This window comes from Mytilus californianus, unplaced genomic scaffold (genome assembly GCF_021869535.1).
Source record: "Mytilus californianus isolate M0D057914Y unplaced genomic scaffold, xbMytCali1.0.p SCAF_7, whole genome shotgun sequence".
Lineage (NCBI taxonomy): Eukaryota > Metazoa > Mollusca > Bivalvia > Mytilida > Mytilidae > Mytilus > Mytilus californianus.
In genome coordinates, this window is record NW_026262723.1 from 68,195,946 (window position 1) to 68,210,244 (window position 14,299).

The 14,299-nt window shown below is 31.7% G+C and overlaps 3 long non-coding RNA genes across 3 annotated transcripts; 2 read left to right on the forward strand and 1 right to left on the reverse strand.

Annotated features, from left to right (window-relative positions):
- Positions 1–329: 329 nt before the first annotated feature.
- LOC127708131 (uncharacterized) lies at positions 330–2,079 on the forward strand. The gene is made up of 2 exons (XR_007985170.1): positions 330–710; positions 1,538–2,079. It is a non-coding gene; the product is annotated as an uncharacterized LOC127708131 (long non-coding RNA).
- A 1,943-nt stretch (positions 2,080–4,022) lies between these two features.
- On the reverse strand, positions 4,023–7,081 carry LOC127708129 (uncharacterized). The gene is made up of 3 exons (XR_007985168.1): positions 6,881–7,081; positions 4,500–4,568; positions 4,023–4,122 (listed from the first exon to the last, which is right to left on the reverse strand). It is a non-coding gene; the product is annotated as an uncharacterized LOC127708129 (long non-coding RNA).
- A 5-nt stretch (positions 7,082–7,086) lies between these two features.
- LOC127708130 (uncharacterized) lies at positions 7,087–9,688 on the forward strand. The gene is made up of 3 exons (XR_007985169.1): positions 7,087–7,314; positions 8,535–8,725; positions 9,341–9,688. It is a non-coding gene; the product is annotated as an uncharacterized LOC127708130 (long non-coding RNA).
- Positions 9,689–14,299: the final 4,611 nt, after the last annotated feature.

Below are 14,299 nucleotides of genomic sequence, written 5' to 3' on the forward strand. Positions count from 1 at the left end.
TTTCGGTGCTCAGTGATACGGTTCATTAGACGACGTTGTCAACACGTAATGGCGGCCATTGTTTGACGTTGGATTTGGCATTCCATGCTGTAAAGATGCATTTATGACATTCTTGGATGCTAAAACTTAATGCCACACAACATAAAAGGTAAAGGATTATTTCAGTTATACCAAGTTAATTATTTTCAAAAAAAGTGGAATCCCAAAAAATGATTTAAACGGCAAAAATAAAGTGTAAAATTATATGAAACATGAAAATTGAAATCCCATTTTTCATCATTTCTTAACATATATTGAATACACTATTTACACCAACCACTGGTGAATAGGGATCATTCGTAATATTTCTTCCTGTAGACGTCGCTGGTGTTCCATAAGTGGTTGTCGGAAACGTTTTAATCACTTGGACGCTTGAATCGCATTACGTTGCACATGTTTACATTAGTAACCACAAATTATCGACACTCGCTAATTTCACCAACCTAAGCTTCAAAATTGTTGTGTCCCCGGCTGCAATTATTCTGAAGGGGGACCACAGATTCCCAAAAGACAATGAAATTCTTTTGAAATGGAGAGAAGGCATCAAGAGAGTTGATCCACCCATCAAAAATATCTAGCCTTCTAGGGAAACCCGGCGGAAAGTCGACCAAGTTTGCCATAACCAGCTGATAACCATGTCATGCCAGGAGATTATATAACAACAGGATTAGGTTATTATGTATTTATATTTTTTTTTATATTTAGTACATTATTAAACCTCTTTGTTTCATTTTTTCTCGATTAAACAGCCCAATAACTTGACAGGTTATTATTTATTAAAATAGGGGGATGACACAGGGATGTATTTTATTCTTCAAATATACCCTCACACTTTGCAAGTTTTTTCCTAGTCTTCACACTTTGTAAGTTTTTTCCTAGTTCTCACACTTTGTAAGTTTTTTCCTAGTCTTCACACTTTGTAAGTTTTTTCCTAGTCTTCACACTTTGTAAGTTTTTTCCTAGTCCTCACACTTTGTAAGTTTTTTCCTAGTCCTCCCACTTTGTAAGCTTTTTCCTAGTCCTCACACTTCGTAAGTTTTTTACTAGTCTTCACATTTTTTCACCCTTTTACCTTTGTTTGCATTGTAAATAAGAAATAATAATTATGTTGTGCACTTAATTATAGCAAGTGAAATATATTTCCCTGACAAAACAATGCATGAAAGGAAGAGAACTACATATATTGGGAAATATGACAATCCCTATATTGCATTCTAAAAAAAACCATGGTACACATGAGCATAATTTTTTTATTTGTTTGTCGCAATAAAGTCTGAATTTTCTAAGGACTTTACATTAAACTTATGGCAAAAGCTGTGTGAACAATTTTTTTTTAATTCTTCAAAGTTGGAAATCAAAGAGTATTTTTGTGAGAAAAAAAACATCACACACATACCCGCATTAAACGCTTGTCCTTTATGAATGATAAGAAAAATTTCTGAACCTGCAGTTTATTAAATAACATGATGCTTTGTGGTTTCCTGTTTTAATATTTCAGAAGCCATCATGGATAACAGACTTTTTACCCAACCATGAAGTGATGGATGGGATACATCTTTATGTTTAAAATGAATTCATGGTTAAAATCCAAGTGGCTGCAAGTGCGAGGATCAATACTTCTGTCAAAACCAGATGTAAAAAAAAATTTGACAAAGGTGACAACAAATGGCAAATAGTGGAATTATGAAACAGGATTTATTTACTAGCCAAGACAGTTCGATCCTCATATTAACACACAAACTTTTCTGAAAGGGAAATTCCAACTAGATCAGAAGAAAGTAGTTTGTGATAGAAAAGTGTCATCCAACCGAATTCACATTAAAAGAGTCCTTGTATTGTCTAAAAGTTACACAAGGGTAAAACTTAATGCCCCTCCTTCGCTGTGGCAGGGGAATAAAAAATCTGAAACATGTAATTCCACGTGGAAACTTCTAATTCAACTTGGTTCCAGAATTATCTATGTTTGCTGTGTTCTTTCTAATCTCATAAAAATACATTGTAAATAAATATGCATAAAAGATGAAATGGATTTACATGCAATTGATTTTATTATTTGTTCTAATGTGGTGCTGTTTCACCACTGCTTTCCCAGTTAGCACCAAAAAAAATAGAAAATGTTGAAAAAATATTGTAGAAAAATATCAAACTCATGCAAAAATGTATGGCGTTAAAAATATTTTCAAAACATTTTCATGATACTTTTCAAACATCATTAAAATGTTACTGAATTTTGATGACAATGTTTGTAAAATGTCTTATAAATGATTTGAATGTGTTTGTTAATCAAATATCCCTGAAACATTTTAAAAACATATAAAAATTCATTTCTGCAGGATAAAATGTTTTGAAAAAGTTCAAAAAATATTTTTTAACAAAATGTTTTAATCATCTTCATATTCTCAAAAAATCGTTAAAAAAAATCATTTAAATGTTATACGAAATATCATTATAAAAATGTTTTCTAACATAATCTTTCAAGTCCTTTTATAAAATATTCAGAATATAATTGAGAATGGAAATGGGGAATGTGTCAAAGAGACAACAACCCGACCATAGAGCAGACAACAGCCGAAGGCCACCAATGGGTCTTCAATGCAGCGAGAAACTCCCGCACCCGGAGGCGTCCTTTAGCTGGCCCCTAAACAAATATGTATATTAGTTCAGTGATAATGGACGTCATACTAAACTCCAAATTTTACACAAGAAACTAAAATTAAAAATGATACAAGACTAACAAAGGCCAGAGGCTCCTGACTTGGGACAGGCGCAAAAATGCGGCGGAGTTAAACATGTTTTTTGAGATCTCCCCCCTCCCCCATACCTCTAGCCAATGTAGAAAAAACAAACGTACAACAGTACGCATAAACAATGTTTAATATCAGAGACAGATTTAGGAGTGGGGTGCCTTTATGGCCCTTATGGAGCTACATTTATGGTTAATCCAGATTTTTTTATTACTCTCAAAACTTTGTCTAGTTTGGGGTATGATGACCCCTTTCTATGCCCCCGCAACTGAAAGTTGGGGGGATGGGGCATATTATTTTACCCCGGTCTGTCCTTCTGTCTGTCTGTCCGTCCGTCCCATTATGGGTATATAGTTATTCAGCATAACTCCTCCTACAGTTAGAATCCTAGGAAGTTTTCACTTTGCTGTCTGTTTGTACATATATTGAAGATGTGCATGTGGTCAGGGTTTTGATTTTTATTAATATTTGCTCTTTTGGGAGATACAATGTAGTTGAACTTTGTCATTTTTGGGGTATAAGCGGTTAAATGTTATAGTTATTTTAAAATAACACTTTGCATCTACGGGGGCATCAATTGTGTCTCCCAGACACAATAATATCTCAAAGAAAGTCCTACATTGACTTTGTTTTAATACAGTTACTTCAGAGTGGATTGGGGGGGATCACTTTATTTAGATTCAAAATCCTGGATCAACATTTGAGAAAACAACTGCCGTCATACTGATCTTTACCCCACATCTCCTTTTACATTTGTCTGCATGCTGTTGATGCCGGCTTAATCTACATATATTTTGGCTATTTTTGTCGGGTTGATGTCTCATTGACAAACCCCAATATTTCCTGTCTTAGATATCAATTTTATTGAATAGTCCATTTTTTTGTATTTTGCACTGAACACATATGAAAAAGAAGATGTGGTATGATTGCCAATGAGACAACTCTCCACAAGAGACCAAATGACACAGAAATAATTACAACTATAGGTCACCGTACAGCCTACAACAATGAGCAAAGCCCATACCACATAATTTGTTTCACTTGCATAGAGGTATTAATTTTTTCAGATTATAAATATCCTCATGCATTTCATTTGGTCCAGCATTGAACAAATTTTTTTCTTAGAAGTGTTTTTTTATCTTTTGTTTGATCATGTGTAGCATCTGTCATTTTCTGTCTGAACAGCTTTTCGATGGTTTTTTTTGCTGTCTTGGTCAACAATACACAAGATAACAACAATAAGAAATGCAAAAATTTTATTTAATTTTGTCATTTCACTGTTCTTTTTCATTTTTTCTTTTGTTCCATTCTTTTTATTTCTCTTGACTTCTGCTGGCTTCTGTAAAGAAAATGTTAACAAATTAGTCCTGTTGTTTAGTGAGTAAACTAGTGGAGATAATTTAAATTTCACCAAATTACACAAGAAAATTTTATTTTAATCCAGTCTGGTTTCATAAAAATTTATATTGAAAAGCGACATCTAATCAGTGTGGCTGGATTCGGAAGGAATATTCATAGCTATTAGATATGCACGTACATCTGTGGAGTTTCAGGTGTATTATTATCATACGAGTCTGTAACGGTAGAGTTCACCAGTACTAAAATAAAACTGTACAGTACCATTTTCCCAACTGAGATTAGGTCCTGTAACCTTTACTTGGTCTTAACACAAATACATTTTTGTGATATAGATTGAGGCTATAAAAGGATAAATACCTTCACACAATCTGCTCCTCCAGAATGTTTTGAACCTAAGCTTATACATTTTGGCTCCTCTAATTGATTCTACAAAAGTTAAAAAAAAAGACAAAATATCAAATAAAATACAGTCAAGAAAAAATCACATTGTACAAGTCAGCTACAAAGGTCACAACATTCAAAAATGAAAGAAAATTCAAACAAGAAAACTAATGGCTTGATTTTAAATTATAAAATAAGACAATAAAAAAACAAATATATATGTATATATATCAGAAATTAACCAACTATAACTACTAGATTAAAGGCTCCTGACTAGGATTGACACATTAACAATTATCTATACTTACAAAAAATGTATCTGGCCTGGCCTGAAGGTCTGCGGATTAATCACAGGCACTTGTCTCAGAAAAAATTTCCTATATGCCTTAATATAACACGTGTTATATATTGAGGTATATAGGAAATTTTTTTCTGAGACAAGTGCCTGTGCGATTAATCATGAAAACTGTATAATGAATATATTGTCTTTCATGGTTACAAATATCTATCAGTAGAAAATGTTATCTATCAGTAGAAAATGTCTGCAATATTTCACTATTTTATATTACTTTACTAACTAATACATTGTTGATGACGCTGAAAACAGCATACCTAATATATGCTATGTCTTGCTTTTGGACTCTGTCAAGGCAAGACAAAAAGGAAAGAAATCAATGATTCAAGTTCAAATATATTGATGGATTGTTGGAATCTTAATGTCCAGTGACAAATATTTAATGCATGTTCCAGCCAAAGTTTAATTAAACAAGCTAAGGAATGGTTTGAATTTTTTTAAAACATGTAGGTAAAGATTTTTTAAAGTACTATTACATAGATTAAAATGTTAGGATTACAAAGGAGGTTTCTGCTTGCCATGAAATATTTGAAAAACAAGATATCAAGTGGATTTAATGGTATAACTAATAAAATTTTGAAAAATTCTTGTATGCTGAATGTTGGGCATGATATGTATATAAAATTATGAAACACTACTTTTTTCTTAAAAATTAATAAAATTTTCTCTCTAGCAAGAAGTTCTTATTGGAGAGAAAATTTATTTAACCCATATTCAAAGGAAGATGTTTTAATAGCCCTTCAAACCATAGAGGTATAACCCTTTTTACTAGTTTAGGAACATTTTTTTCTAGAGAATAATAGTTTAGAAAACTATTTAGAATCATATAAGATTATCTGCCAAGAACAGATAGGATTCAAAAAAGGACGTAGAACTATAGGGACCACATTTCTAAGTTTAAAAAATATTTAGTTGGGTTAGTTTTCATAATTATTTTCTAATCAATTTTGAAGAATTTGAAATTATTCCATATTTAAATAATTCCTTGTTTGAACTTGAATTACAAATAAAACTTCATTATAGATGTATATATCTTTAAAATTTCCAAAAATGGCCCCATCATGTTATATGTAAAAAGTTTGCAGAGAAGGGCCTTTATATTTTTTTTACAGTGTCTTTTTTTTAAGTTGATGAAGCTGAGACATATTAAAAGATTTAAAGCTTAAAAATGTAGAATCATGTCTTGTTTAAAAGTGGTATTGGGAGGATTTAATACTTTCCTTGTGTAATTGTCCCATTTTCAAAAGTAATAAATTGTTTATATATAACTGGGACTATAATACTATTAGTATAATAGTCCCAGTGTATAACAAGTTAAATTTAATTTTCCCTTGCCCAGTCTGCATGGTTTATATCACATTTCATGGCCAACAGATAATATCTGTATAGAACCCCTATTTTTAATTATTATTATACAAAATCATTTAAATGTATCCTAGAAAGTTTAATTATACATTCATGACTATTTATAAGTTCAGTGGGTTTTTTGTTGTTGTTTTTTTTCTAACTTGGGGTATTTGTCACTTGGTATTTCACTAAATATTTCATATAAAATTGCATTTCAAAAGATTATTTAGGGGACATTTCTGATTTGATTTTATGCAACTTGGTACCAACAGCAGAATAATTATTTGTTTATTTTCATTTTCTTCTGAGATAAACATAAATATTATTGTCTATTATAAACAATCTTGCTATATATTTATATTTCAACCAAATTGAATTGTAAAAAATAGTACATGTGTTCACATCAGGAGAAAATAAAAACAACTGATGACAGAGCTATGACAAAACAATCAAATACTCTTTATATACAATTCAGCGTTTTTCAACACATTATTTGTAAAAATACAACCATAAATGCCTCCAATAAACGTGTTTTTATATGAAATATATAGCCCAAAAATGTAGGTACCGAAATCTTTTTGGCCATGTACTGTAGCGGCGTTTCCGCTTTATATAATAGAAGAAATCTCAATATTTTTTTAAATACATCGTTTACCTTTCTATAAGATCTATAGTTCTGTCTCTTGTGACAGCTCCATGTAACGTTAGTTCTGGAACAGACCAGGTGATGTAATCATCGGATGCCATTGTTTACGTTGTAAATACAGATGCAAGCGTTTTACGTGATTGAAGCGTTCAAGTAACCACTTATGGAACCGCAGCGCCGCCACGCGTGAAAAGTCGTGAATGATTCCTATTATATTCGGATTTCGGTCTTAGGTATCCGTCCTTGTCTCCGGGAATATTATACCCACACAAGTTGTCAACATCCGTTTTCAAACTGTTCAAAGTGTTCTTCACAATCTCCCTGGAAAATATTCACGCTATCACTTCGTGCTCAGATAATAGAACATTGTGAACCTCTAACAGCAAATGCGGACCAAAATTAATCAAATTTGAAAGCACGGATGATCACGTGTAATGCCGACTGTAAGTTCTCTAAAAAGGGGGTAATTTCTCCCCCAAATACACACGAATTTTGCTGACCGTCTCAAATTCAACTCAAAAGTCCATTATCAAATCAGAGGCGTCCCATTTCATATACACCAAAATTTAATATTTAAAAAGACTTTCATTACTATATTAACATATATAATACAAAGGGAAATCAATCACAAGCACTTGTTTCTGTCAATGGGGGGTTCACTATCCATACTCATACGAAAATTTTTATTTTTATGTGGGTGGGTGGGTAGGAGGAATTTAAGGGGACATTATATTCATCTTCTTATTTTACTATTATGGCTTATTAATTTTTTTTCAATCTGTACACAATTGTTCTTTCCTTTTTATTGGACAGAATATTCATGTTCATCCTGTGTCAGCACTCTTGTCAGAGCAATGTTTATTTTATGTTCGGTTATCACCATGATTACATGGACATGTACCAGATCTTTCCCATAAAAAAATTAATTAAGATAGCCATCTTCTAAATCATAACTCTAAAATTATAAAAGAAATTTACACATTGAAATTAACCAATCACCCACCCATTTGAAAAGCTTGTACACATGCTGCTTTGCAATACATGAATCCCCGGAAACTAATTAATTTACAATTTCTTTATACATGTTATATCTGACATGTTATAATCTTCCAATGATTATATAAACAATCTAATTAGAAATGATAATCCATTAACAATATTACTTTCTCAAACTTCATTAATATAGTCAAATTCAAGGTGTCAATTTAGTGACAATACAGTCATAACAGTGGTGGTTCCAGGATTTAAATTAAAATAAAACTGGGTTTTGAGTGCCCCCAAAATGTATAAAATTTCAGCTTGCATTGTACAATAGACATGTTATGATCTTATGATGTTTATGCAAACTATTAAATATAAAAATGTTATCAAAAGGTTTGGTATAACATAAATTTGCTCCTTGTTAAACCTAAAAATTATTTTTCAAGACTTTTGAAATGTTTTCTTTGTCTGAAACTTTTATGTACATGTATTGAGCAAAAATGCTGGGGCATTGCCATAATTATCTATAATACTTAATAAATACTTGTATTTTCTTGGTTATTTATTCGGCAAATTTGTATTCATGTGTTGATAATAACAATGCAAAGTTTAATTTTGCTTTGAATAATTTAGTAAATAAACATTAATAGTAATTGTATGTAAATTTCCTTTATATTTACAGGATGGAGAAAGATGTTCACTATGGATCAAAAATTCAAAACAGAGGAGTTTTTTATTCAAACAAAAATACTTGCACATGTATGATATTCTGTACACACAACAAGAAAACAGTAATCAAACGGAATGTCCAGTGATGTTGAAAGCAAAATTATTTTTGTTAACAGAAAACAATAGGACTACAATATATTAAGGGTAAGTAATCCGAAATTGTCTGTTTTAATAGGGTTACAAAAGTGGGTTATTGACAATGTGCTATGATTTCAATCCCCCAAATATGAAACAAAAACATAATATACATGGTATTTAAACTGTTTTCATAAGGAAACAGACTGAAAATATTCTGCATTTAACAGTCAGACATGAAAGTTGCCAATGTAATAAATTGGGATTGGAACTTAAAATTTATAGGATATAGGCCAAGGAATCATTCAGACTTTAAGGCCAAATGGTATACTTTTAAAAGTTTAAAGATTTTATTCTATTATCTATGCTGTATAAATGTCAATATTGTTTCATTTGGATTTAAAACCTAATTTCAAGAATGAAGGGTACAGTAATTTAAAATTAATTTAAATGATTAAAAACAATACAAGGGAAGTAACTCTTACAAGATGTGCATTATATCCTAATGAAGTGTTTTAATGAATTTGTCATTATTTTCAGATTAGAGAATGACTTAAGCAGACTGTATTGGGGTCATAGATGGCCATAACAATGAAATACAATATATTATAATTATCATTCTTCATTACGTCTTGATTGAATTAACAAACTTTAATTTAATAACAAAATGTTTTCTTTTTTCAGTACACAACACATCGTGTCAGAAGATATACGAAATTTATTAAGAGAAATATATTCATGTACAGAATGGTAACCCCACCAAATAACTCAGGTGGTTCAAGTGATTATTAGCAGACATTTTCGTTGAACTAATGCAGGATTAAATAAATGAAGCTTTAGCAGACTATGGGCTCCAAAGTGTAGTAAAAAGAGGATTTTTAAATATGACAGACTCATAAACATTAAAATGTGCATAAGTGAAATGTTGCAATATTTAGTAAAAAATTCAGATTATTGACTCAGTTGTTTTCATGAAATTTTTTATCAAAGCAATATCACTGTTATATAATAAATAAGATTCCATATGTTTTATTTTACCGGTATACTTTTGACAACCGAATATATCTTCCCTCAGCTCTGGCCTCAAGTGCTTCCCTTTTATTTTGTATGAGTGTAATTTACAGAAAGCTCACTTTGCTTTTGGCAAATTCAAGTTTTGGCTTTCCAGAATTATTGGACTTTATTAATGGAAAATTAGACATTTGCCCATATGTTGTAGAAGAGCTCAATTTTGCTTTAATACTTTTTCAAGAAATTGTATCATAAGGCTAGATTTGATCAAATAATCTCACTTTTGAATATTTATCACATATCACATACTTAAATAATCTAGTATGCTTAGATTGATTTCCTTCACTTTTGTCCTGTTGTTAAGATTGAGTGAAATAATTTAATTATTTTATCCCTATCAATTTGGGGTTGCCTGGGGATCTGTGTCCCATTGGGACTGGCATTTAACACTGCATAACTATATCCTATCACAAGTTATGATACAGCCAACCATATAACATAGCCCCTGCCACTGAAAGGAGAAAAGAGGTGCACAACATACAAAAAAATATTTCATATGGCTAGCTTCATTGTATCCTTTGAATATTTCATTGATTTTTGTCGAGCCTGCGACTTTTGTCACAGAAAGCACGACATAAGGATAGTGATCCGGTGGCGGCAGCGTTAGCTAACTTCTTAAAAGCTTTATATTTTAGAAGCTAGAAGACCTGGATGCTTCATACTTTGTATATAGATGCCTTATGTTACGAAGTTTCCGTCTGTCATATGTCCATTGTCCTTGACCTCATTTTCATGGTTCAGTGACTACTTGAAAAAAAAGTCAACATTTTTTGTAATGTTAATTTCTTTCTTATTATGAGTAATAGGATAACTATATTTAGTATGTGCGTACCTTGCAAGGTCCTCATGCCTGTCAGACCTAGACCTCATTTCATGGATCAGTGAACACGGTTAAGTTTTCGTGTTAAAGTCCAAATATCAGATACTATAAGCAGTAGGTCTACTATATTTGGTATATGGAATGATTGTAAGGTGTACATGTCCAACTGGTAGATGTCATCTGACCTTGACCTCATTTTCATGGTTCAGTGGTCAAAGTTAAGTTTTTGAGTTTTGGTCTTTTTTTCTAATCCAATATGCAATAGGTCAACTATATATATTTGGTGTATGGAAATATTTTATGATTTACATGTCAGTCTTGCAGGTTTTATTTGACCTTGACCTCATTTTCACGGTTCATTTCTCAGTGTCAAGTTTTTATACGACCGCAAAAAAATTTTGCGATCTTATATTGGTATGACGTTGGCGTCGTCGTCGTCGTTGTCCGAAGACACATTGGTTTTCGCACTCTAACTTTAGTTTAAGTGAATGGATCTCTATGAAATTTTACCATAAGATTCAATACCACAAAAGGAAGGTTGGGATTGATTTTGGGGGTTATTGCCTCAAAATTTTAGGAATTAGGGGCAAAAAAAGGGGCAAAAAACAAGCATTTTTATATGGACAAATACTTTAGTACAAAACATAATTTAAAGCAGTGTAAGGGAGATCAATCAAATACATCATTTGAATTACCTCCCTTACACTGCTTTTAAATTATGTATAAAGTAATGGTTAATGAACAACTAAGACAATTTAAAACAGGGTAAGGGAGGTAATCCACATACAACATTTTGATTACTTCCCTTACACTGCTTTTAAATAATGTTGAAAGAAATGCATATTTATAGAGGAAGACCAGTAAAAATATCTGTAAATGTTGCATCTTTTTTTTTTACAAAAAAATCCATATGAAAGATTTGACACCATATTTTAAATTCTATTATAAAATAGATTAAGTTAGCACTATGGTAAATTTAAATGGGTAATTATGGTTGCAAATTCCATTGGAAATTTGAATTGAGATTATGACCATATCTTGAGGGAAAGAATTTTTTAGGGGAAAAAGGGGGGGGGGGGGGGGGGTAAAAAGAAATTGTGGGGGTCAATTTTTTCTCATTTCAGATTTCAGAAATTAAAAAGAATTATTCTTCAAATATTTTTTTTTTTTTCAAATTTCAAAAATTGAAAAATTTCAAGAAGTAATCTTTAATTGCACAGTTTGGCGCATTAGATTTGTAAAATCTTTGACCATATTTATTTGTAATGCCAAACCTGACCGTGTATTTAGATTTTTAATTTATGGTCCCGTTTTCAAATTGGTGTACATTAAGGTCCAAAGGGTCCAAAATTAAACTTAGTTTGATTTTAACAAAAATTGTATATATGGGGTTCTTTGATATGCTGAATCTGAACATGTAGTTAGATTTTTGATTTCGGGCCCAGTTTTCAAGTTGGTCCAAATTGGGGTCCAAAATTAAACTTTGTTTGATTTCAACAAAAATTGAATATATGGGGTTCTTTGAGATGCTGAATCTAACCATGTATTTAGATTTTTTATTTGTGGGCCCCGCTATCAAATTGGTTCATATCGAGGTCAAAAGGGTCCAAAATTAAACTTTGTTTTATTTCATCAAAAATTGAATTATTGGGGTTCTTTGATATGCCTAACCTAACCGTGTATTTAGATTTTTAATTCTGGGTCCAGTTTTCAAATTGGCCTACATTAAGGTCCAAAGGGTCCAAAATTAAACTTAGTTTGATTTTAATAAAAATTGAATATATTGGGTTCTTTGATATGCTGAATCTAAACATGTATTTAGATTTTTTATTTCGGGCCCAGTTTTCAAGTTGGTCCAAGTTGGGGTCCAAAATTAAACTTTGTTTGATTTCAACAAAAATTGAATATATGGGGTATTTTGAGATGCTGAATCTAACCATGTATTTAGATTTTTTATTTGTGGGCCCCGCTATCAAATTGGTTCATATCGAGGTCAAAAGGGTCCAAAATTAAACTTTGTTTTATTTCATCAAAAATTGAATTATTGGGGTTCTTTGATATGCCAAATCTAACCATGTATTTAGATTTTTAATTTTGGGTCCCGTTTTTTAAATTGGTCTACATTAAGGTCCAAAGGGTCCAACATTAAACTTAGTTTGATTTTAACAAAAATTAAATTCTTGGGGTTCTTTGATTTGCTGAATCTAAACATGTGTTTAGATTTTTTATTATGGGCCCAGTTTTCAAGTTGGTCCAAGTTGGGGTCCAAAATTAAACTTTGTTTGATTTCAACAAAAATTGAATATATGGGGTTCTTTGATATGCTGAATCTAACCATGTATTTTGATTTTTGGGCCCCGTTATCAAATTGGTCCTCATTGAGGTCAAAAGGTTCCAAAATTAAACTTTGTTTGATTTCATCAAAAATTGAATTCTTTGGATTCTTTGATGTGCTGAATCTAACCATGTATTTAGATTTTGAATATTGGACCATATTATAGGTAAATTAAAAAAAATTAAGTTCTTAGACCACATTCATTCTGTGTCAGAAACCTATGCTGTGTCAAATATTTAATCACAATCCAAATTCAGAGCTGTATCAAACTTGAATGTTGTGTCCATTCTTGCCCCAACTGTTCAGGGTTCGACCTCTGCGGTCGTATCAAGCTGCGCCCAGCGGAGCATTTTATTGTGTTTTGGTCTGTTTTTCTTCAACTATAAGCAATAGATCAACTATATGTGTTGTATGGAAGGATTGTAAGGTGTATATGTCTGTCTGACAGGTATCATCTGACTTTGACCTCATTTTCATGGTTCATTGGTCAATGTTAAGTTTTCATGTTAAGTTTGTTTCTTAGACACTATAAGGAATAGGTCACCTATCTTTAATGCATAAATTGATTGTAAGGTGTACATGTCTGTCTGGCATGGTTCATCTGACCTTGACCTCATTTTCATGGTTCATTGGTCAATGTTGAGTTTTCATGGTTAAGTTTGTTTCTTAGACACTATAAGGAATAGGTCAACTATATTTAATGCATACATTGATTGTAAGGTGTACATGTCTGTCTGGCATGGTTCATCTGACCTTGACCTCATTTTCATGGTTCATTGGTCAATGTTAAGTTTTCTTGGTTAAGACTGTTTCTTAGAAACTATACGCAATAGGTCAACTATGTTTGGTTTATTGAATGATTGTAAGGTGTACATGTATTTCTCATTTGGTTGATCTGACCTTGACCTCATTTTCTTGGATCTTGTTAAGTTTATGTGTTACTTGTAGTAAAGCTTTATATTTAGGACTATCAACATAAAATCAATGGTTAGAAAAGAAGGTGAGACATTTCAGCGTGTGCACTCTTGTTTTTCAGTAGTTATTTATTAAAGGTACTACAGTTCCCTTTCAGTTTGCCTGCTTAAGACTTGATTACAGTTCCAATATAAAAATAAGAAGTTGGGGTATGATTGCCAATGAGACAATTAATTAACTCTCCACCAGATACCTTATGACGAAAAGGTTAATAAATATATGTATAGGTCTCTGACAGCCTTCATCAATGAGCAGAACCAATAACGCATAGTAAGCTACATGTATAAAAGGTCCCTAAATAACATGACACAATAGAGGCTGAAAATGAATATTCTGCATCAGTGAGTATGCAAAAGTGAAAATATATTTAGAAAGAAAAGCATGTGTACCAATGGATGCAATTAAAAAGTCAATCCAGAAAAAAAAATCCTACTACCTCACA